Raw genomic sequence first — 24823 nt, forward strand, 5'->3', positions numbered from 1 at the left:
TCCTACTCTACTTTGACTAGAAATTTTCTATACTTCCCCCACAAATATGAAGACTAGATTTTCGGTAAGAAGATGTGGGTTTCAATTCTGGCAGGACCACTTACTAGATGTGCCAATATGAGCAAGTCAATTAGTTTCCAGTGTCATCATCAGAAAGCCCCCATAGAGGGTGGCTAGGTGGTGCAGTGAATAGAGCACCAGCCCTGGAGTGAGGAGGACCTGAGTTCAAATCTAGCCTCAGACACTTGACACGCTTACTAGCCATGTGACCTTGGCAAGTCACTTAACCCCAACTGCCCTCCAAAAAAAAAAAAAGCCCCCACAGGGTTCTCACCTGAAAATGATACTGACTTAGCCTCTGAACTGTGCTAGTCAGAAAGGCCTGGTTATGGCCATCTGGGATCTATATTTTCTGAAGAGAAGACACCGCCAGAGATAACTGTAAGTGACATAGATACTTGAATGATAAGTATTCCACAAATAAAACATGATATACATAGATTGATATAGATATATAACATGAAAGGGGAGATAATAGCTTTCATTTGTATGGTACTTTTGAATTTACAAAGCACTTTACAAATATGATTTCTTTTGCTTTTCGTAACAGGTGTGAGACAGATATTATCCCCATTATATAGATAGTTATAGGGATAGTGTTGGCAGATTTCTGGTTAAAGTGGAACATGATGTGCAGAAGTTGATTTTTTTAATAGACTCCTGACTTCATCAGTATAAGGAGCTCCCAGTGAGAAACTTCCTTTGCCAATGCAAATCAACACTATCTCTGCAATTTATAGTCTTAAGGGGTACTGAGAAATTAAGTGACTTGCCTAGGGTTACATGGACAGCATGAATTAGAAGGGGACCTGAATGTAAGTCTTCCCAGCTCCCTGTAATTTATGTCAGAGGTATCACACATTGACCGACACTCTGAAGCAGATCAAAATGTAGTTGGGAAATATTTAACAAAATAAATAAAAATACAATACAACACAGATAATGGTAATATGTGATTTTAAAGTCCGTATGTGGCCTGCAGGGATGTTTGTGTATGGTTTAGCGGGCCCTGTTTTGACACCATTTATTTGATACCATTTTTCATTACACTGCCTCTCAGAAGTCAGCACCTCTTGCAAAGTTGTTGAATTGTGATTTCTCTAAATACCATCTAGTAATAGTTTTTAAAACAGTCTAATATTCTGCTGAGTCAATAGAAATAGCCAGATTAAATGAAAATTGTGACTTCAGAGGACTGACGTTGAGGCAGCCTCCCATCTCTCTGCAGAGAGATAAGTAGACCCTAAGTATGGACAGAGACATACGTTGTCATACATGGCCAAGATGCTGAGTGGTCTTTACTTAACTGTAGTTGTTTTTGTTATAAAGGATAGTACAGTGCTGTTGGAGGGGAGATTCAATAGGAACTTTCAGTGATGGATAAAAAGAACATCAACAAAATATTCCTCTTAAGGAAGAAAAAAATGATAATTTTCCGGAAATGCCATTGTTTCATTTTGTATTTTATCACTTAACACTTTAGGGATTGGTGATTTCCCCAGTGTGGGTTTTCCCTATAATGATGCAGATGGTAAACCCTATATGACTTTGAGGGCTGCTGTGGAACAAAAAAATTAATTGCCAAGAAGCCAACCCGGTGATGAGCCGAGTGAGTGTAAGCTATCCATGCTTGCCTGCTGTATGGGACTCTTAGCCATGAACTTGTATAGCTTTGTCAGAGTGGCTCACCTCAAAGGATACAAGGTTTCCTCAAATTTTCTTTACCTCACAAGGTTAAGAATGGAACATTCAGGCTGTTCTCCAATGATCCTTCACTCTCAACCCATTTTTTTTTATCACACATTTCTTTACACAACTTCTTCTAATCCTTTGTAATATGTTGAAACTTGCTCACTCCTAACATGTCCCTCTCCCACTTAGGGTGATTCTTAGTTTCAGTCCTTTAGAGACTTCAGGGTTCCATATAACTAGTCTGTAAGAATTTTGGTATTAAAAAGATGAGTTTTTATTTTAGGGAAAAGCTTAAAAGAACTATAAAATTATAAAAGTATTTAGACTTATGGGAAAAGGAAGATGGGGAAGGATCCTTGGAGGGGGCTAGGCAAGTCATAGGAAGGCAAGGTACAGGGCAGAAGTAAAGTAGAGGAGGCAGGAGGGGTAGGAAACAAGAGATGTAATCATACTTTTTATGTATGATCATAAACAAAGGTCAGTAGAATAGGTTTGGGAAAGTATATGTCTACATATGTATATATGCATGCATATGTATGTATATATTTATAGCTATGGAGAAACATATCTAAACTTTATTTTAGCGTTCTGGGGGCAGATTTGGGGAGGGAAAAAAAAGAACAAAGTAAAAAAAGTGCACAGCAGAGAACAAAAGAAAACTTACAAGGAAGCAAAGAAAAGATGGACAATTCTCAACACAAGTATTATTTATCATGTAGGTTTTCTTGAAATGAAAATCTTTTGTTACATATTTTGAATCCTCTCATGTTCTGCGATGCATATAACATGCTTTCCCCCCCTAATTTTATATTTAAATTCCAATATTTCAGTTTATGATATTTTTGTTTCTTTTTTTCCCTTCTGTATGGGGCGGCTAGGTGGCACACCCGCCATGGAGTCAGGAGGACCTGAGTTCAAATGTGACCTCAAAACATAATACTTAGTAGCCATGTGACATTGGGCAAGTCACTTAATCCCAACTGCCCAATGCCTTCCCCGCTCCAAGCAAACAAAAACCCCAAACCCTATAGTTTCCCAAGGGACATTCAGTTCCTTCTTTTCCTCCTATTCAATTCTGTGACCAATTCATTGTCCATGTGCAACATCTCTCAAGATGTATGTACTTATGTATAAGCCCCATTCACTGCAAATCAAAGTCTGGACTAATGGTATCAAACTCAAATGGAAACATCTCTATAGGCTAGCTATTATTGGCTTAGAACAACATTATCTCTATTGTATTTTTGTTAAATATTTCACAATTACATTTTTTTGACAAGGAAATTGGGGTTAAGTGATTTGCCCAGGGTCACACAGATAGTGTCATGTGTCTGAGGCCAAATTTGAACTCTGGTCCTCCTGACTCTGGGGTCAGTGCTCTATCCACTGTGCCATCTAGATGCCCCTCCCAATGACATTTTAATCTGATTCTGGCAATATTGGAGTTCTGCAGGTAGGTGTGTGGGCCAAAAGTCTTGACAACTCTGGTCTGGACAATAGGCATTCATCATCCACTTGTATGAAATGAAGAGTTTCAGGGGTGGCCAGGTAGCACAGCGAGTAAGAGCACTGGCTCCAGTGTCAGTACGACCTGGAGATCAAATGCCGGGCTCAGATACTTAGCATCCACCCAAAAACACCTGGCCATGTAACCTTGAGCAAGTTACTTAACCACAATTGCTTAGGGGTGGCCAGGTGGCTCAGAGAGTAAGAGCAGAGGGCTCCAGTGTCGGGATGACCTGGATCAAATCCCAGGCTCAGATACTCAGCACCACAACCAGAAATAACTGGCCATGTAACCTTGAGCAAGTTACTTAACCCCGATTGCTTTAAAAAAAAAAAAAAAAAGAAGAGTTTCTTGAACGTGTTTCACAATAGATTATATCTTTATCCTACATAAATGACTGAAATATGTAAGAATACAAGATGCCACTGTAATTATTGTGAGTTGCCCATTGAAAAAGAAAGCTAAATTGGAAGAGCAAAATGTCACTTTAGACATTCCTCTCCAACAAGGTGTCTCTGAAGCGTATTTCGGAATTCTACAAGACTCTGTGAAGATATAATAACAGAAATACCCTGCTCAATGATCATTATTATCAAGTGAGGCAAAAAACAGGGCGATACACCCTTGACAAAGGTCACGGAAGAGATCTGGGGCACAGTCCAGGCTGTAGATTCCCTAAAGATGATAAGGTTCTCCAGGCATTCCTATTTACAGGTGACAACTACTCTCAGAACTGTGCAGAGCCTTCTACAGGAGATCCAGAACCAGTCAAAAGAGTTTAGCCTAATTATCCATTCAGGAGAAGCCAAGTGAATGAAGAATGTCTGTTGCCCAGAAGTAGAAGCTGGTATGATAAAAATCTCTTTAATGTGGGTCTCACTTATCTAGAATGTGTAATAACTTGGAAAACTTAGACTGGAAACTTAGTTGAAACTGACTTCAGCACTAACTAAACTAGTCTATTAAGCAAATGAATGCTAATGAGATTTCATGGGGCATGCTTAACCTGTTAAAAGAAAAGCCAATATGCAATTCATTAGAATTTGGTTTTTGAATTTTAATAAGGGGATAGGGGACAAGGACTGGTATTGATATAGAAAACTCCCATGTAGGGAAATGTACCAATGCAGAACATTACATTCTCTACAGCTAAGAGTCACCTAGAGCACTGAGAGATTTTTTTTTATTTGTTTGTTTATTATTTATTTTTAGTTTTCAACATTCACTTCCATAATTTTAAATTTTCTCCCCCTTCCTCTCCCCTCCCTCCCCAAGATAGCTTGCAATCTGATATAGATCCTACACATACATTCCTGTTAAACACATTTTTACATCAGTCATATTGCATAGAAGATTTATAAAGAATGGGAAAAACTATGAGAAAGAAAAACAAAACAAAACAAAAAAGAATAGTCCACTTCATGCTGCATTCCGACTCCATAGTTCTTTCTCTGGATGTGGCTGGAATTTTCCATCATGTATCCTTTAGGTCTTTGCATTGCTGGGAAGGGCTAAGTCCATCAAAATCAGTCATTATACACTATAGCTGTTACTGTGTATGGTCTTCTCCTGGTTCTGCTTCCCTCACTCAGCATCAGTTCATATAAGTCTTTCTAGGTTTCTCTGAAGTCCACCTATTCATCATTTCTAACAGCACAATAGTATTCCATTATATTCATATACTACAACTTGTTTAGCCATTCCCCAATTGATGGGCATCCCCTCAATTTCCAATTGTTGGCCACCACAAAAAGAGCTGCTATCAATATGTTTGTACATGTAGGTCCTTTTCCCATTTTTATGATCTCTTTGGGATACAGCCCTAGAAGTGGTATTGCTGGATCCAAGGGTATGTGCATTTTTATAGCCCTTTGGGCTGAGTTCCAAATTGCTCTCCAGAATGGTTGGATCAGTTCACAGCTCCACTAACAATGAATTAGTGTTCCAACATTCCCACTTCTTCTCCAACATTTATCATTTTTCTGTTTTGCCATGTTAGCCAATCTGATAGGTGTGATGTGGTACCTCAGAGTTGTTTTAATTTGCATCTCTCTAATGAATAGTGATTTAGAGCATTTTTTCATATAACTATAGATAGGTTGAATTTCTTCTGCTGAAAACTGCCTGTTCATATCCTTTGACCATTTATCATTTGAGGAATAATTTTTAACACTGAGAGATTAAGTGACTTTCCCAGGGTCATACAACCAGTATGGATCAGAGGTGGAATTTGAAGTCTAGTCATCATGGTTCCAAGGCTAGCCCTCTATCCATTACACCAGACTGCCTCTATTATTGGATCATTACTAACAAATACTAATGCCTACTGAATATTGATTGGCACCATGACATAGTGGATAAAAAGGTGATGTTAGGCATGAAAACCTGGTTTCAAATTTTACATCTGTCCCATGTTGGCTATGTGGGCAGGTTGGTGATGCAGTGGATAGAGAGTGCTGGACCTGGAGTCAAGATCTGAGTTCAAATCTACCCTCAGACACTTACTAGCTGTGTGACCTTGAGCAAGTCACTTAAGTGCCCTCATCTATAAATTAACTAGAGAAGGAAATAGCAAACAACTCCAGTATCTTTGCCAAGAAAATTTCAAATGGGGTCATGAAGATTCATATTTGACTGAAATGACTGAACAACAGCAACTTATTGGCTGTGTGACACTTAGATGAATTATTTAAGTTCTTGTACTTTAGGCAACTCTCCAAGACTTTAAGTTGCAGAGAAAGTGGTAGAATGCTGGACAGTTTCCTTTCCTGGCAATTCCCTATATCAATGAAATCACTGATCTAGTCCCTATTTCTTTCCTTTTACTAAATGCTAAACATTGAGGAACCTGAAACATCATTGTGAAAAGGTGAGGGTGTTGGTGCTTAGGATAATTTCAATACATTAAAGAACATTTTATATATTGAGTGTCCCAAAAGTCTGGTAGTGTGGAGCAGCCTTTGTTTTATTGATTTTCCCAAAATTGTGTGTCAATGGAATTCTCATAACTCAAACCCTCTTTAAAATTACACAAGGGTCTCTGTCACAAGACACTTCCCCCTAAGAGGTAGGCTTAAATAGTTTATTACTTGAATATTTATACACATATATAATTGTGTATATTTTGTTTATATTTATGTAGCACATGATAAATGTAAACTGTTAAAATGTAAGCTCCTTGAAGACAGGGCTGGATTGATTGTGACATCACCAGACAGTGCTTAGTATATAGTAAGCCCTTACTAAATTATTTTTTACTGATAATAACTGATATTTATATAGTATTTTGATATTCACAAAGTGCTTTTAGATTCACGATCTAATCTGATTCTCAGAACAATTCTGTATCATCATCATCATCATCCCCATTTTACAGATATACAAACTGACAGAGAGGTGGTTTGACTCATTCATGGTCACACAACTAGTTATGTCCTTGACAGGATTGAAATTTACATCTCCCCTGACTTCAAATCTTTCCACTAAACCACACTGCCTAACTGCATGACCCAATATTAAATACGGATTTCCTACTATATAGGAGAAAATTTATTTCTGGGGTAAAGGGAATTGTTAGAGGAATACAAATGGCACTTATAAATAGCAAATGTTGTATGATACTGTCTTAAAATTCTGTTGTGTCATAATGGCTCACAGGAAGGGGAATCACTCCAGCACCATCTCCATAGAAGGAGAGCTATAGGACATCAGTTGTGAAAAGATAAGGTAGGAGCATCTCTTTGCCAGTTATGATTTGTGAGATGGAGTGTAGACACAGAAGGGTTCCATGCAAAACAGGGTTTTTAGGCTGGTAGTGCGGAGCAGCCTTTGTTTTATTGATTTTCCAAAAATTGTGTGTCAATGGAATTCTCATAACTCCAACCCTCTTTAAAATTACACAAGGGTCTCTGTCACAAGACACTCCCCCTAAGAGGTAGGGCAAGGTGGGAAGAGTGTTGAGAATCTTTTATAAAGTAAATCGTTACCCCCCAAATGTATTTGATTTGTGAATTTAGGTTTTCACATACAATAATCTTTAAATTCTGAGAAGCCACTTGGTATAATGAAAGGAGAGGCTGCTTCAGAGTCAGGAAGATCTGAATTCAAGTCCTGACTCTGATACATATGGGTTATCTGGTTTTGAGTAAGTTACTCTCAGTGCCCACACTCCCCTCCCCAGACCCTCTCTAATACTATAAGTTGCTAAGTTTCATGGATAAAGCATTTTCTCATGGGGAGTTTGCTATACTAAGGAAGTCACAGGTCTGGTCCAAAACCTTTGTGGCATCCGGCGTGACAAGGGCATAGGATGTTGTGGTTATGAGTTAGTATTTCTATATATGCCACATATTCCCCCTAATTCTTGGAAAGTCAGTAGCACAAAACGTAGCATAGTACAGAGAAAAGATAACTGACTCTGGAGTAAGAGTACTGGGTTCAAATCCCAAATCTGATATTTAACTTACTTTTGTGACTTTGGACAAGTCATTTAACTTTCCTAGCCTCAATTTCCTTATCTGTAAAATGAAGGGATTAGACTAGACCTGTCTCTCCTCTCTTCTCTCTCTCTCTCCTTTTGTTCTTCCTTCTTTCCTTTCTATTAACATTTATTAAGCACCTATGTCTACCAGGCTCTTTGGTAAGCTCCACAGATACCAAAGAGTCAAAGGACAGTTTCTGCCCTCAAGGATCTCACAATCTAATGGGAGAGACAACAATCAAGAAATACATACAGGGGCGGCCAGGTAGCACAGCGAGTAAGAGCACCGGCTCCAGTGTTGAGAAGACCTGGAGATCGAATCCCGGGCTCAGACACTTAGCACCCACCCAGAAACACCTGGCCGTGTAACCTTGAGCAAGTTACTTAACCCCAATTGCCTAGGGGCGGCCAGGTGGCTCAGCGAGTAAGAGCATCGGCTCCAGTGTCGGGACGACCTGGATCAAATCCGGGCTCAGATACTCAGCACCACACCCAGAAATAATAACTGGCCGTGTAACCTTGAGCAAGTTACTTAACCCCAATTGCTTTAAAAAAAAAAAAAAAAGAAAGAAATACATACAAACAAGCTCAATATAGGATAAAGAAGAAAAAAAATTTTAAAGCTCTAGAAATAAAAGGAACTGAGAAAGGCTTCCTGTAGATGATGGTATTTTAGTTGGGACTTAAAGAAGCTGGAGAGTACAACCAGTGAAAATGCTCAGAACCGAGAGATGGATCAAAGAATACATGGAGGATACAAGTAAGCTATCAAAAGATCGGAAAGGTAAGAGAGGGCTAGGTTATGAATGGCTCTGAATGACAGAGAGAGGATTTTGTATTTTATCCTGGAGGTGAGTAGGAGCCACGAGAGTTTGCTGGGCAGGTCAACTGGCATTTTAGGAAAATCACTTTGGTGGCTGAATGTAGGTTGGATTGGAATAGGGAGAGACTTAAGGCAAGCAGACTCTTCAGCAGGCTAATGAAATAGAATGGGTATGAGGTGATGAGGGCCTGTACTAGAGACAGCAGTGGCAGAGGGCATAGTCAAGAGATGTTGCAAAGGTGAAATCAGCAGCTCTTGGCAATAGATTGGATATGAAGGGTGAGAGATAGTGAAGAGTTGAGGGTGACCCCTGGTTGGGAGCCTGAGATTGGGAGGATGATATTACCTCCTCCAGTAACAGAGAAATGACGAGAGGGGAGGGTTTAGGGAGAAAGATGATGAATTCGGTTTTAGACACATTGAGTTTAAGATGTCTACTGGATTTATTCAAGATGTTTGAAAGGCATTTGGAAAGGAGAGATCTATCAACTACCTCTCAATCATCTATTTATCTACAAATCCCTATATCCAGTCTATGTATCTATATCTCTATCAAAAAATATAATTTATGTATCTATATGTGTGTGTGTGTATCTCCACTCTCTCCTGAGTTTCAATCTATGCATAAAACAGGATGTTCCAGAGATATCTCCAACTCAACATGTCCAAACCGAACTTCCCATATCCAACTAGTTGACAAATCTTGCTGCTGTTATCTCTACAGCCTTTCGGACACCCACCCTCTTCCCTCTACTCACACAACTACCACTTTGGTTTGGACCCTCATTACCTCTCACTTAGATTGTTGGAAGAGTCTTTTAACCTGGTCTCCTTGCTTCAAGCCACTCCTAGCTCCAGTCCATCCTACACCCTGCTGCCAAAGTGGTTTTCCTAAGGGAAAAATCTGTTCATATGACTCACCTCTTCAGTCAGTTCCAGTAGCTGCCTAAACTCTGTTCAGCTTTTTAAGCCTTTCACAACCTGGCCCAACTTATCTTTCCAGCCTCATTGTACATTAGTCCCCCTCTTGCTCTCTGTGGTCCAGCCAAACTGGTGTTCTCTATATTCTTCACACATATCACTCCACCCCCTCTCTGAGTCTTTGCATTGGTTATTTCCCATGCATTACATGTATTCCCTCTTCACCTCTGCCTCTTAGAATTTCTCTCTTCCTTCAAGATAAGTCAAGCTCCATCCTCTATATGAACTTTTTTTTTGGAGGGCAATTGGGGTTAAGTGACTGTAATGGAAATGCAAATTTAAAGATCTTCCCTGCCCCTAGGCTAAAGTGCACCTGGAGCCTGGGGTGGGAGGCTTGTTTTTCAGGAGATACTTTTTGATTGGCCAGTGGGTTCAGAAGGTTGTTACATTCTCTGAGCCAGGAGAAGGCTATATAAACTCTGATTTGAGGCTTTGTTTTGGGGCTCGCTTTGAGAAGTGTTCTGTGATTTGATCAGATGAGACTCTGGGAAGCTGTTGTCCAGAGCACCCCGGCTTTGAAAAACCCAGATGTTGATTTGGTATGGATGCAATGGTTGGACAGTCTGGAAACTGTCTACTTAACCTGTTTCTCTGTCTTGATAATTCTGTCTGTATACTCTGAAGTTTGGGGTGCTGACCTTTTTCCCCTGAACTAGGTAAACGATATATATTTGACTAATTAAAGTAAGCTTGTTAACCCATTTTGAGTTGCTTTCCTTTATCAAAGCAGATCCAAGAACCTGTGTTGGCAGCCACCCTAGGGATGCTGGGGTGCTTGCTGCTACAGTGACTTGCCCAAAGTCACACGGCTGGTAAGTGTGTCAAGTGTCTGAGGCTGGATTTGAACTCAGGTCCTCCTGACTCCACGGCCGGTGCTCTATTTCACTGTACCATCTAGCCACTGCTAACTCTATATGAATTATTTTGTGATCGAGCAAATTGCTAGGGTCCTTTCCCATCCTTTCCCAAACTACCTTGTAGTTAACCGCTTTGTATTTAAATGTATGTATTCTCTCTTTATTCTGTATACACTTAGATATACCCTTCTTTCCCCAGTTAGAATGTAAGCTCCCTGAGAGTAGGGATTGTTTTACTCACTGTTATTTGTGTCCTCTGAGCCTAGCACAGCTCCCATCACTTAGAAGGCACCATGGAATTGCTTGCTGATGGACTGATGACTTCTGAAGTCCCTTCCAGCTCTGGATGTATGATCCTACGCTAAAACATGCCCGAGAAATTATGTAATCTCCGAGGAGTCAAAAAAGCTTCAGATATTTTCTTGTGCCTGAGTATACCAGTGACCATTACACATTATATGAATGCTATAGAATTAATATGTTCTTGTTTGATAGTATGGGGTTTACTTATGGGGGCATACCTGTTTTTGTCATGTGTTTAGGCTCTGAGCTGCAGAGGTATCCTTGGAAACAAGAAGTTTTCCTCTAAAATTCAATCTAAAAAGTACTTACTTGTTAATTGCTTGCTTTAAGTGGAACACAGTGGTAAGCAAAGTGAGAGACACAAAGTTTAAAGAAGACATGGTCCCTACCTTTGCAACAGATCTCATGATTTAGTATGGGGATGACATATATGCAGGTAACTATGATGTCCTTATTGTGTATTATTAGAGAGGTACAAAACAAAGGGCCATGTGAAAGTTTAGGAGAGAATCGCTCTAGAGCTGGGAGAAACTCTGAGACCATCTAGTGTGACCCCCTCATTTTCCATAAGGAAACCAAGGGGCTGGGGCAGGGTGGGGGAGGGGGAAGTGGTGGGTGAAGTAACTTGTCCAAGGCCAAAAAGAAAATTGAATGACAGGGATAAGATTTGAACCCAGATCCCTGGACTGCAAATCTAATGCTCGGTCCACTATACCATGGTACCTCTCTAGAAAGTCATTACCAACCAAAGGAGCATGGGGGGAGAAGAGGGAAGGCTTTATTTAGAGAAGAGGCAGAATGTGAGTTGAGCTTTGAAGGATAAGTAAAATTCAGCAGCCAAAGAAGGGAATAGAGGACATTCCTCGTATGAGGGCAGTGTGAGCAAGAGCACAGAGGAGGGAAAGCTCAGGCTGAGTTTAGGAATTATAGAATTTAGAACTAGAAAAGCCCTTAGAGCGATCATTTAGTCCAGTCCTCTTCCTTCACTGATGAGGAAGCTGATGCCTAGAGAGGTTGCTTGCCTTTGTCTTTCATTCTTGAATAGGACCAAGACCTCAGAGAGGTGATGCCATGATTTGTAAGTGAACTGGATTTAAGTGAGGAAGAGCTGTCACCAGCAAGGTCACCAGCCTCACTTTCTCCTCCTCCTGAACCATCTGGGTCCAGTGGCCAGATACAGATCAGGACAACCAGAGATGACTGAACAGGATCATAGATTTAGGGTGGGAAGAGACCTTTACAGGTCATGTAGTCCAATCCCCTCCTTTTACAGATGAAGGAACTGAGGCCAAAGAAGTTAAGTGACTTACCCAGTGCCACACAAGAATTAAGTGGCAGAGCTGGGATTTGAACGCAGATTCTTCAGTTTCTTCAGTATCTAGGAGCTACATCATGATTCCATTTGGATGGAGCTTTAAGATGAAGCTAGAAAGGCAGGGTGGTATCTAACTGTAGAGGGTCTTAAATTCTAGGCCAAGGAGTCTGAAGCTTCCTGAGATGTTTGTGAGGAGTAACATGACCAATGAATTCCATACCCCTAGAATTCAGAAAGAAGCAGTAAGACTTATCCCTATCCCAAGAGTTCTACAGATCAGTGTTTCCCAACTATTTTATTTTTTGCACTCTGTGACAATGGCCAGGAGACTCAATCTTTCTGTCTACTACTTTTAGCACTTCCTGTATGCCAGGCATTGTGCTGAGCACTTTAAAGAATAATTACTTCACTGGATCCTCACAACAATCCTTGGAGGTAAGGGCTGTTTTGATCCCCATTTACAGTTGAGGAAACTGAGGCAAACAGTGTTGAGTGACTTGCTCAGCATCATACAGTCAGCAAGTATCTGAGACTGGATTTGAAATCAGGTCTTCCTAATTCCAGGTCCCGAGTTCTATACACTGCACCACCAGAAAACCAATACTTTGGTCAGGAAATAAATATTCTCTCTCTCTTAGTATGTATGTGTATGTGTATATACATATATATATAGATATGTGCAAATATATACCCATAAGTATACAGAAATACATATAAATATGTACATACATGTATATGTATAGATTATAGTGTAGGCACAAGAGAAAAGCAGTCAATTTGCAGCGTGGTACCCCATTCTTCTAATACGTTTATACTGGGAGAAATGTTAAGACCTATTTACAACCAGTTAAAAAGTTAACTGACTGGGGTGACTAGGTAGAGCAGTGAATACAGCACCGACCCTGGAATCAGGAGGACCCAAGTTCAAATTCAGCCTCAGACACTTAACACACACACACACACACACACACACACACACACAACTAGCCGTGTGACTTTTGGCAAGTCACTTAACCCCAATTATCCTACCTTCCTCTCTCCAAAAAAAAAAAGTTAACTGACTTTGAAGAAGTGTCTTAAATGAAAGTTACCAATATTTATAATAAGTATAATAATTGAGACAATGAAACTCATTAGAAAGGTACTCATTAGACAGCTTGGCTTTGAATTTAAAAGAGAGTGAAAGCAGATCTAGTTCCAGCCTAGGGCATGGGTATGTCTTCCCTACTTGTCTGAAGCTGAAGCCAACAAGTCTAAAGGTTGTGATGTCTTCAAAAGTGTCTATGCATATAGGCCACAACACACCTAGCACCCCCACCCTCCGCCTCCTCCCTCCTTTCTCCACTAGACCTGCTACTGTCTCCACCCTACAAAAACTGGGAAAGGGAAAGGTAAGAGTCTCAGGATACTGAAATACACTACCTCACAACGCAGTATTGTAACACACTGATGGGGAAACAGGGACCCAGGGTTCACTTTAATGAATAAATAGCAAAATTCAGAAACCCCTCTTCTCAGATTCCCCACTATCTGAATTCTACTTCCCTCTTGACTTCTAAGTCAATGTTCTAAACTCTCTTATCCATGACCCTGAATCTCTTATCTCTATGACTGTTCCTTTTCTATTTCCTTTGCTGACTTTATCTCTTCACCTTCTAGATGTGGGCATTTCCCAAGGCTCTATTCTCTTCTACTGTTCTTTCCCATATGATTTCAGCCATCACCCGCCTGATAACACCAAATCCATACCTCTGGCCTTGGCCTCTTTCTCTGTTTGCAGATCAAAATGCATATGGGACATTTCCACTTTGATATCCCATTATCATCTCAAATGTAACCTGTGATCAATTCAAATCCCTAGCCTGCCCCATCAAAAAAAATAAAAATAAAAATCTAAAGCCATTAATTCCCCAAATTGTCTCCCAACAAGACCATCACACCATCCCCCCCCAGCACCCCTAAAATAGCCAAAGGCGTTTATTGCTATGTGTCCCTTGGGGAGGCAAGGATATTCCAGAAGTTGCTAAGTAAACGGAGAGCAAGCCTTGCCTGCCCCCTGTAGACTGCATTCCAAAGTCTTGGGCCCACTTGCTCTCTTGGGAACTCTTGGGAGTTATAAATAGACTTCAAGGATGCCTTTCTTCCTGAGTCCTTAGTCAAGGCCCAGGATGCTTTCTAAGGTTTGTGGCAGCAGGGCTTTGTAGGATTTTTTTGGCCTTGCTCTAGCTTCTAAAAGGATACAAACCAAGGTATACCATGGAAACTTGTAAAAGGGACTCTGTTCATCCCAGTCCTGTGTCTCTACACCATCCATCATGGGCAGTCAGGTCTGACTTGGTTTTGGGTTCTCCAGAAGAGACTGGGGTGGGGGGGGGCATATATAGAAATAACCACTAAGGCCTCTGAGGCATCTCCCAGGGCCTTTTAGGTGCAATGTGAGCTCTGTCCCTGGGAAGGGCCTGCAACAGAACAGCTGGCACTTGGTTAAAATGTCAGTAGTTTATTCTTGAAGCAGGGGTGTTGCTTCCAGAGGCAACCAGCCAGCCAGGCTGGCAGGGATCAATTCTTCTCCCTGCTGTCCCTGGACATTTGTCACATTAGAAGTTTACCATCTCTTAATTAGATGCCACAGAGAAACCATGGAATGTGATCCCATGGCTAAGATTCTCCTGTAATGAAAATCTGGACTCTTTTCAGATGATTCCTTCTTTCTGGGTACAGACAAGCAGAGCAGTTCAAAACTATGGGAGGGGCTACAAGCCCCCAGAGCTCCATGGCTCCCATTTCAGTTTCTTAGAAAATATTATCTTGTGGAAATAGGTTTAATACGATTGTTCATGTATAGCCTACATCTAACTGCATGCTATCTTGGGGAGCGGGGGAAATTTAGAACTCAAAATCTTCTAAAAGTGAATGTTGAAAACTAAAATTAATTAATTAATTAATAAAACATCTTCTTGGCCTGAATGGGCTGTAGTTCTATTTGGAAGCAGGGGAAGGAAAGCAGTGGCATCAAACAGTGTTCCTCAATTTTGTTGTTGTTATTCTGTAGATGATTTCAGTGAGGTCAAAAAGCCTTATAGGCAAGACCTGGAGATGGAATCCCGGGCTCAGACACTTAGCACCTACCCAGAAACACCTGGCTGTGTAACCTTGAGCAAGTTACTTAACCCCGATTGCTTAGGGGCGGCCAGGTGGCTCAGCGAGTAAGAGCACTGGCTCCAGTGTTGGGATGACATGGATCAAATCCGGGCTCAGATACTCAGCACCACACCCATAAATAACTGGCCAGGTTACTTAACCCCAATTGCTTTAAAAAAAAAGAAAGAAAGAAAAAAAAAGCCTTATAGGCTGTCTATCTCTATACTTCAATAATAAACCTTCCCCAAATGAAGGGAAAGATTGGCACTACTTTAGAGGGCATTTAATGAATAAGAGGCAAGAAATGGTTCAGATGACAGAGCACTGGACCTGGAGTCTAGAAGACCTGAGTTCAAATCCAGCCTCAGACACTAAGTGGCTGTGTTACCCTGGGTAAGTCTCTTAAGTGCTGCCTGCCTCAGTTTCTTCATCTGTAAAATGGGGATCATGATAGCACCTATCTCCTGGCATTGTTGTGAGGTTCAAACAAGATATTTGTAAACTGCTTTGCAAAACTTAAAGTACTATATAAATACAAGATGCTACTGTAAGATCAGACTATGAATCTGTGACAACGTGCCATATTAGAAAGCCACTGCACCAGAAGTCAGGAAATCTGGTTCTAGACCTGACTCTGCCACTAATTCCCTGTGTAAGTCACTCAAATTCTTTAGGTCTTCTTTAAAATGAGGAAGTTAAACTAGAAATTTCTAAGGTCTCTTCTAGTTAAAAAAAAAAAAAGATATGATTCTAAATAGTAGAGTATAAGCTCCTTGAGGGCAAGAAATATTTTGTTTTTGTCATTATATTCCCAGCACTTAACTTGGTGCACTGCATACAATTCATAATGGTGGTAATGATGGTGATGGTGATGATGATGATGACCAACCTTCATATCAGGCTTTAAACTTTTCAAAGCACTTTGCATACCGTATCACATCTGAGTCTTCCAACAGGCATGCAGAGCAAAAATTTTTTAAAAAGTAAACTCACGTAAATAAATCTATATTGGAGCAGCTAGGTGGCACAGTGAATAGAGCACTGAACCTGAAGTCAGGAGAACCTGAGTTCAAATCTGGCCTCAGACACTTGACACTTAACTAGCTGTGTGACCTTGGGCAAGTCACTTAACCCCAATTGCCTTTCCTTCCTCCCTCCAAAAAATAAATATCTATATTGAATCAAATTCAACAAAATCATCTGAGACAGAACTGCACATTGTATAGAGAGCTAACCTTGGAGACACTTGAACTGGATTCAAGTCCCATCCGTGACACTTACTGGCTTAATCTCTTGCTGTTCTAGGCAACTTTCTAAATTGCAGAGAAGGTGCTATCTGTATTGGTAGATAAAGTTTCCTCACCAGAGAGTTCTCTGCGCCAATGAAATCAAGGTCCAATTGCTGCTATTCCCTACCCCTGAACTGAATTAACTCTAAGATTCTGTTTATACTATAAGCACTAAAAACCCCCATGGTGGGTTTCAGTTTGAGAGATAGCATCAGTACTAAGCTCCAGTTGCCTTTTTAGATGTAATGTGTCTTTTCTGGAGGGAGAAGACCTCCCCTCCACTGCTTCCCCCACAAACAATTCTTCCTAGTAGCTCTACCAACTATACTATGATAATCTATTCTAATCATATTTCTGTTGCTCCTGGAGCCAATACTCCTGGGGGTCTCAAAGAGGGATGTAAGTGGCATTTTCTTCTTCATTAAAGTGTAAAGCTCTTGAGAAAAAAAAGATGACAGTCTTTGTACCAAAGAAACTAGAGGAGACTCTTGGCCTCCCCCTGCTCTAGGTGATTGGTGAGAATCCAGAGAGCTATTTATCCTCATCCTAACTTGTATTTATAGCTACTTCTGCCTTTTTTTAACTTCTCTAGGCTTCTAAAAATAGGATACTTTTTTTTTTTTGGTTTCTCAAATTGTGTGTCAAATTGATATTATTTTTACTGTAAGGATTTGTATTCTCTTAAAACTGACTTGGTACTGAAGCTGCTGGGTCCTCAATATGCTTATGCATATTCAAAAATGAATCCAGTATGTCATATGATAAGATCCTTTAAATAGGCTTCATATTACACCATTATTTTATGGCATGATGTATAGAAAAGGATGGTTAGGAAATATGGAGGGGGAAGGAAAGCATTCACAACAGTGGGGGTCAATTGGGGAGACTCAGATCCTAAATCATTTCTAAGCCACATGCCCCACACTCTCTTCATCTGCTGAGGGATGGGTTTGGTCATTTGCATGTGATGGAGATTTAAATTTCCCCAAGGCTCCCACTTAGCTCAGGAGCTGGTTAACATAAATCTATATTTATGAGGGTTGAATGAGAAGGGACGTAATAAAATATCCTTTCAACTATATACTCTCTACTCCCATCTGTACCCCAGAGATGAGCTCTCAGATTTGGGTTTGATCATAAAGAACACAGATTTGAATGACTCAGCTTCCCCAAAGAACAAAGGGGTCACAATCCCTATTGTACAGCTTAGAAGGACTGGGGAGGGAAGTGTTGATAGGCAAAGCTCTCAGGCAAAGTGAAACTGCATACCCATAAGGTCCGGCTGCAGTTGAGCTAAAATGCTACCAAACTTATGCATTATATTATACTATTAAACGGACAGAAGAAAGCAGGAAGAAAATGACAGTATTCCAATAATGTGCATGCATTCAAATGCATATAAAACAGCAAAAGACTAGAATTGACTAAAGTCAAGACTAACAAAACAACTAGCTAAGAGTCAAAATTATTCAGGTTAAGACATATAAATTCTGATTATTAGCCAGTAAAGTTAGCCAAAGATCTTATAATTCCCATCAAGCAGAATATAAAAAGGTGTGGGGAGGTCCAGGAGTGGGAGTGGAGCTGTACTTCCGGGGGACTGCCTTCATACAACAATCTGTCCATGGGCTAATGTTAACCCATGTTGTCAACACTATGACATGAAATCACCAAACCTGGAAACATTTCTCTAGTTGCTGGTGAGTGTAGCCCTCTTCTCTAATCCTGGACCCTTCTACACATTTTAAATTGGGATTCTGACTCATATCTGTGAGCATGTGGAATCCTGACTGCCTCAACTCAATATATATTTATTAATCACCTCCTATGTGCAAAATACCACCATGTTAGGTGCTAGGAATAAAAAGATAAAAAATGACAGTTTTAGCCCTGATGGAATTTACAAACTAATAGGGGAGGTATAAGCTAGTAAATGTAACACAAAATAAACTGCGATATAGGTAAAGGAGAGATTCAAACAATGCTTTAAGAAAATGTTAATAGGAAGAAATTAACTACAGGAAAAAGAGATGTCTAAGAGGTTCATGGAAGAAGCAACTGAGACAGTCCTTGAAGGAAGGATTTCAAGAGGCAAAAATGAGAATGAAGTGTGGTCCAAACATAGAGGACGACCTATGCAAATCCACCAAGTTGGAAGAACACAGGAAAAACATTAGAAAATAACAAATTACCCACCTCCAGAGAAAGAACTGATACAGAGAAGTACACACAGTATGGTTTTACACATGTATGTTTGTGTATGCATACATTTACATATATACACACACATATGTTTGTGTTTAATTGTCACCTTCTCGAAGGGAAGGAGGGAGAAAAGTAAAAATGCACAGTGGAGGACAAAAGAGAGCTTAGAAGGAAGCACAGAAAATCTGGATAGCTTTGAAAACAATGCATAGTACTTATTACATAGTTTCCAAAATAAGTAAAGAGCCTAAACTGGAAATTTGTGGTTTTATACTGAATCTTCTCTTTATGTTGTACATGAAAATGTTCTCTTTTTTTGTCTTTTTGTTAAGTTCAAATTGCATAAAAAAATTAAAAAAGATAATAATAGCTTAATTTGACTACAATGTTCAGAGCATGAAAAAGAGTGGTATGGAATAAGGCTGGAAAGGTAGTTTGCATGGAGATTATGACAGGCCTTAAATGCCAGAATGAGGAGTTTATATTTTATCCTTCTGGCAATAGAGAGCTGGTAAAGGTTTTTGAACAGGGGGGTGACATAGTAACATAGGAAGATTAATGGGTGAAACCATTTAATGTATTTCAATTCAGGTCCAAACAAGAGGAAATGAAGACTTAAAATAGGGTCATGGCAATGGTGAAAAGGTTGAGGAGGATAAAATTATGAATTAGATTACAGAGGTAGAGTGAACAAGAATTGGGAACTGATTGACCATAGGGGGCAAAGAAGAACAAAGAGTTATAAATGGCTATGAGGCTTCAGGTGATAGTGGGGATTGAGGATGGCATCACGAGAAATAGAAAATCTCAGAGGAAGGGTAGGTTTAGAGAGGGAAATAATGAATTGAGCAGCCTATCATGGTGGATAGGGACTTGAAATCACAAAGAATTGAGTTCAAATTCAGCCTCAAACTATTGCTAGTTGTGTGACCCTGGGCAAATCACTTAACCTTTTTGGCTTGCATTTCCTCATCTGTAAAATGAGAGGAAGGACTCCGGTAATCTCTAAGGTCCTTTCCCATGCCAAATCTATGGTCTTGTGTTGAGTTTGAGGACGTCCCTGGAAGTGGCCAGCAGGCAGCTGGATTTTCAGGGCAATCAGACCGAATATAAAGGCAAGAGTCCTCTGCATACAGGTGAAGTTGTGGGAATGAATGAAATCTCCAATAGAAAATACAGTAAGAGAAGAGGGCCAAGGTCAAAGCCTGGGTGACACCCACACCTGAGGAGGAAGATGAACTAGTAAAGTATGCCAAGAAGGAGCAGTCCTACTGGTAAGCAGAGAACCAGCCAGAAGCAGCGTCAGGGAAGGAGAAAGTAACAAGAAGGGGCAGGTATGATGAAAATATCAAATGCTACAGAACTATCAGAGAGGATGAGTGCTGAGTAAAGGCCATTGGACTAGCCACAGAACTGCTTTAGTAGAGTGGCAGGAATAGAAGCCAGATTTCCAGGGTTGCCAGTGAGTAGTGTGGAAACAGAGGGGATTGACGATTAGGCTACTCTATATAAAAATTTTGTAGGGAAGAGCTGACGTAGGGGGTCTCTCTAATACTCCAATCGATATGTGATCTCACTGACACGAGTACTGCCTCCAGCTGTCTAGATCACGATCCATCCTTACCTTCACATCCTGTGTGACCCATCCATGATCCCTCACAGGTTCACCACAGAAGGGTCTACCCAATGGGTTGTGTGCCTTCCTCGAGTTCTCCCATTGCAAGGATACCAATGAAGCATTCAGGCTGTCCTCCATCTCACCTCATGACAAGCCCACATTCTCTTCTGATCACACATGTAACAGCCTTTAGAATACCTCTCCTTCATGACCTTCTGTTCATAATGTGTCGCAATTTTCTGCTTCCCACTATGTGCTTCTCCATTGTGATTTTGGTCTTTCTCAATCTCAAGTTATTTGAAGACTATAGTGGTTCATGACATGCAGCTTTATAACATCAAAAAAAGTATTTTTATTTTGGGCAAATAGTATTTTTATTTTCAGGGAAAAACTTGGGCTCATTAAATGAATTTGCAATTTTCTACAAGCAATTCATCCTGTTCTCCTCTGTTCCGTTATGGGTCCAGCTCACTGTTCATTTGCAGTATTTGTCCACTGTACACATATTAATGATTCAACTTTACGGGTAGTCTATCCATCTACATATCAGTCTGGACAATAGACGTTCTTCATCTACTTGGTTTTTCTTATGTGGATGGTTAGGCCAAATTCTTATGCGTAATTATGTATCTCATTTAGGAAACTCTGCAGTATTCTGGAGCTTGATACAATTAACACATCATCAATAAGCAGCAGCATTCAGAGGACCTCAGCATCAATAGGAAATCCCTTTTCAGCTCAGACTCTGAGCTGGATCATGACAATGCTGAACACCTTTGGTGAGCTTGTATCTCTTTGTTTTATGCTTCATTTGAGATAACTAATGCTCACTGATATTAAGAGATGTATGGCCGGGTCAAGGGAAGTGTTTTGTTCTTTAGAGTAAAGCAGACATGAACATATTGATAGGCAGATGGAGAAAGAGTTAGTGGAGAGGTAGAAACTGAAAGGGGGATTAAGATGAGATCTCAGAGAAGGTGGGAGGGTATAGGAAGCAAGGGCCAGGTGGAGGGCTTAGTCTTAAACAGGAGAGTCAACTCATTCTCTAAAGCTGCAAGGAAGGCGGGATCACATAAAGCATTTTCAAAGTTTATCACAGGAGAGAGGACAGAAATCACGCCATCAAGCTGACACGAAGAGAGAGGAAGAGGTTTGAGACAACCACTGAGAGGAGTGTGCAGGTGAATAAAGGGACTTCTCTGCAATGGTGAGGACCCAATGGAGTCTCAATACTACGAGCACATTTTTCACTTTCTCTAGCAGTATGTGCCGGCATGTGACCATAACTAGCCTAGACAAATAGTGGGAACAACCCATGGCTGGGGATTAGCACAACTAATAGAGGACAAGGGATGAAAAAATGGAGGATTTGTTGAAATGGTTGATTATGGAGTCAAAACTGTAAACCGAGAGTTTGGGGGAGCAGAGAATGAAGAGAAATGAAGCCCAAACAGGGGAGTCTGGGAAAAGAGGAAGGAATCTAGGGGTAGCACAGGCTATTCTCCCATCCCCACTCCCACAGACATGCTTGTCCCCAAAGGTCAGCTACTATTCTTCTCCTCCGGGTTCTAGGAGGAGCCCTGATGGGTTTCAGTGTGTTTTTTTTTCCCTAATATTATCACTCACAAATCCCAACTACTGTACTTCACCCCAGTGATTGTCAATTGATACCAATTAGACCATCAGACTTAGATTTTAGAAAGAAGTGCTTTACTGAAGTACTATTGTAAGGATAGGTACAACCCCCACCTTTCCCCCAAAGTCTGTAACACCCTCCTACAAGTTCATTCAAAGTCCAGGGGTCTTGGGGCTCAGTCTTAGAGCCCACGTGGCAAAGAGGGTAACTCAGCTCCTGAAAATTCCTTTGCTAGAATCTTCATGTTGGTCTCCTTAGGTACGGTGCAGGTTTCTCCTAGCCTCCCTGTAGCGACCCAAAGCTTCCTTTCTTCGGTGTATCTGTTCACAGTGTAGACACTTGAAACTGCTGTACTGGGAGTTCTGCTAGGCTGCCGATGAGAAGTCCAAAATTTTTAAACCATGCAAATTTCACAAGGTCATTCTCTGGTCAAGGTTGGTGTAGGGGACTATAGCTCATCATCTCCTCTCTCCCCAAGTGATTCTCTCTCAGGGGCTTGGCTGGAATAGCTCTTTCCACTTTGCTGCCAGATACTCTAATGCTTGGATTCTGGACTGGCTTGTTAAAATATAGAAAATAAAGTCCATGCCTGAGTCTTCTCAATCAATATAGTATGCCTCTTATAGACTATTCTGTTTCATTCAATGGTTTTCAAGGACTTCTCACCCCTAATCTCATGCCCTATTGATTATCTATCTGTATCTATCCATCTATGTAGACGGATGAGGGAGAGAGGAGGAGGAGGAGGGGAAAGAGAGAGAGTTAGTAACTAACTACTAGGCACTGGACACTAGGCTAAGAGAGAGAGAATATCCAGAATTAATAGAAGGTATTTTCAGAGGACAGAGCACTAATAGCTGGAAGAATACTTCAGTTAAGTTTTGGATTAGTCCAGGTATTCCATGAGACAGAGATAAGGGAGGAGTACATTTTAGACACAGGGATCAGCCAAGGCAAAAGCATAGGGATAGAAAATGAAATGTCCTATGTTCAGAACAGAGTAGGACAGTATGGCTGGACCACAGAGAGGAAGGACCGTAATGTATAAGAAGGATGGAGAGGTAAGGAAGAAAAGACCAGCTTATAAAGAGATTTCTATGCCAAACAGAGGAGTATATATTTGATCCTAGAGGTAATAATAAGGAGCCACTAGAATTTATTGAGTAGGGTGAAGGAGGTGATATAGACCTCTGCTTTAGGAAAATCACTATGGCATAGTGAATGTGATAGAAAGTCTGAGGATAATGGGGCATTCATTAAAAAGATGCAGGCGTTTTGCAGTGCACAGTCCATAGAGAAGAAAAGCTACTGACAAGGGTGAGCTGGGGTTGACACGGAAATGAGGGAATGAGGAGAGTTAGCAGGGAAAGGGATATTCACTCAGGCAAGCTGTTGCTCTGTAAGACAGAGGTAAGGGGAGCAGGAAGCAAGGCTCCACCAGCCATAAGCAGAAGGAATACCAAGTAAGCAGCAATTCGTTGAAGAAATTGGCCCGAAGATTGTGATTAGAATGTTAGTATAATAGGGCGTGTCTTTGCAGACCTCTCCCAGATGGTTCCCTTGAACTTGATTACAAAAGTGGTCAGGTCCAAAAAGTGCCTGCATAAAGCTGGATACCAGCAGTGTATCCACAGAATTGATTCCCAAGCCTGTTTAGAATATCAGCTAACAATTACGGCTAGTATCAAAATTACCTAGTCAGCCTTGAATTGACATTAACCAAAATCATCGCAAGCCAGCAGTAACTCATTCCAGAGGCCTCTTGACTGTATTATTTACTATAGAAGTAATTAATTCTATTATATACTATAGTATAGTGTTAATTAATAGTATTGGTTCTACTTCCACTGACTAACTACTCATACAATGGCTCCAAACACGGAATCAAGACAATGCACTGTGTGTGCAAAATTTGCTGGTCTAATCTCCAAAGAACCTGGACCTAAGAATGGTGTGATTTAGAGGCAGAATGAGGTGGGAAGTGGGATGTAGATAGTTGTACATGTGAATATATATGTGTAGAATATAAATACATATATATATATATATAATCTGAATGAAAAAACAGAGACGGAAATGAATGGAGAAATGGAAAACGGGGAGAGATCTGAGCTTGCCAACAGGGAAGGGAACACTGTGTTCTTAATCCTCTTTAAAAACGTGATAGTAGATATTTGACTAAAATGAACGGCCTCAAGTGGAATTTCTGTGGTCTGCTACTGAAGGGTACCTGGGCTTGTGGGTGAGTTTTGGGGAATGACTAGGGTTATTCAGGGGGGCTCCCTCAGGACCACTGCTCCAAAAGACAAACTTTATCAGATTGACCTATTCCAGTTTGAACCAGAGTGCCAAGCGGTGCTGTCTGGCCCTGGTCATCCTATCCTGCATGTGGTACTGGGAGTCTGTCCAGTAAAGAGAAATCATCTCATCCCATTGGGATTGGAGTAAACTACAGCCATTCAAATCCACCTCCCCAGGGGAGAGAAAGACACAAACTGTACCACATTTTGGTTTTGCACCAAGCTCCTTTGTCTGTAAAGCAAACAATGGGGTGGAGGGTAGGGATTTAAAGTGCCTGGGGGAAAGGTGTGTGTGTTTATTATTCCTGATTCGAAAGACCTTCAATGGTGTATCTCAGAGGTATCATTCAAGGAGAGGCATAGAGACAGACAGACACACACAGAGAGAGACAGACAGACAGAGAGACCGAGAGACAGAGAGACCAAGACAGAGACAGAGACTGAGAGACAGAGAGAGACAGAGACACAGAGAAACAAAGAGGAAGAGAGACAGAGAGACAGGGACAGAGAGAGACAGACAGAAAGACAGAGAGATAGACAGACAGAGAGACAAAGACAGAGACCAAGATAGAGACAGAGAACGAGAGAGACAGAGAGAGAGAGACAGAGAGAGAGA

The 24823-nt window shown here is 40.8% G+C and overlaps 1 long non-coding RNA gene across 2 annotated transcripts in view; it reads right to left on the bottom strand.

Moving 5' to 3' along the window:
• Nucleotides 1–11275: 11275 nt before the first annotated feature.
• The window catches only part of LOC138159714 (uncharacterized), a 38043-nt gene continuing 24495 nt past the window's right edge, over nucleotides 11276–24823 (bottom strand). For both annotated transcript variants that reach the window (XR_011167955.1, XR_011167954.1), the window contains one exon: nucleotides 11276–22277. This is a non-coding gene — a long non-coding RNA (uncharacterized lncRNA). The remainder of the gene's footprint in view (nucleotides 22278–24823) is intronic.

This window comes from Petaurus breviceps, unplaced genomic scaffold, assembly GCF_028583685.1.
Source record: "Petaurus breviceps papuanus isolate PSGF00001 unplaced genomic scaffold, PetGlider_PUasm1.0 118, whole genome shotgun sequence".
In the NCBI taxonomy this organism is placed as follows: domain Eukaryota; kingdom Metazoa; phylum Chordata; class Mammalia; order Diprotodontia; family Petauridae; genus Petaurus; species Petaurus breviceps.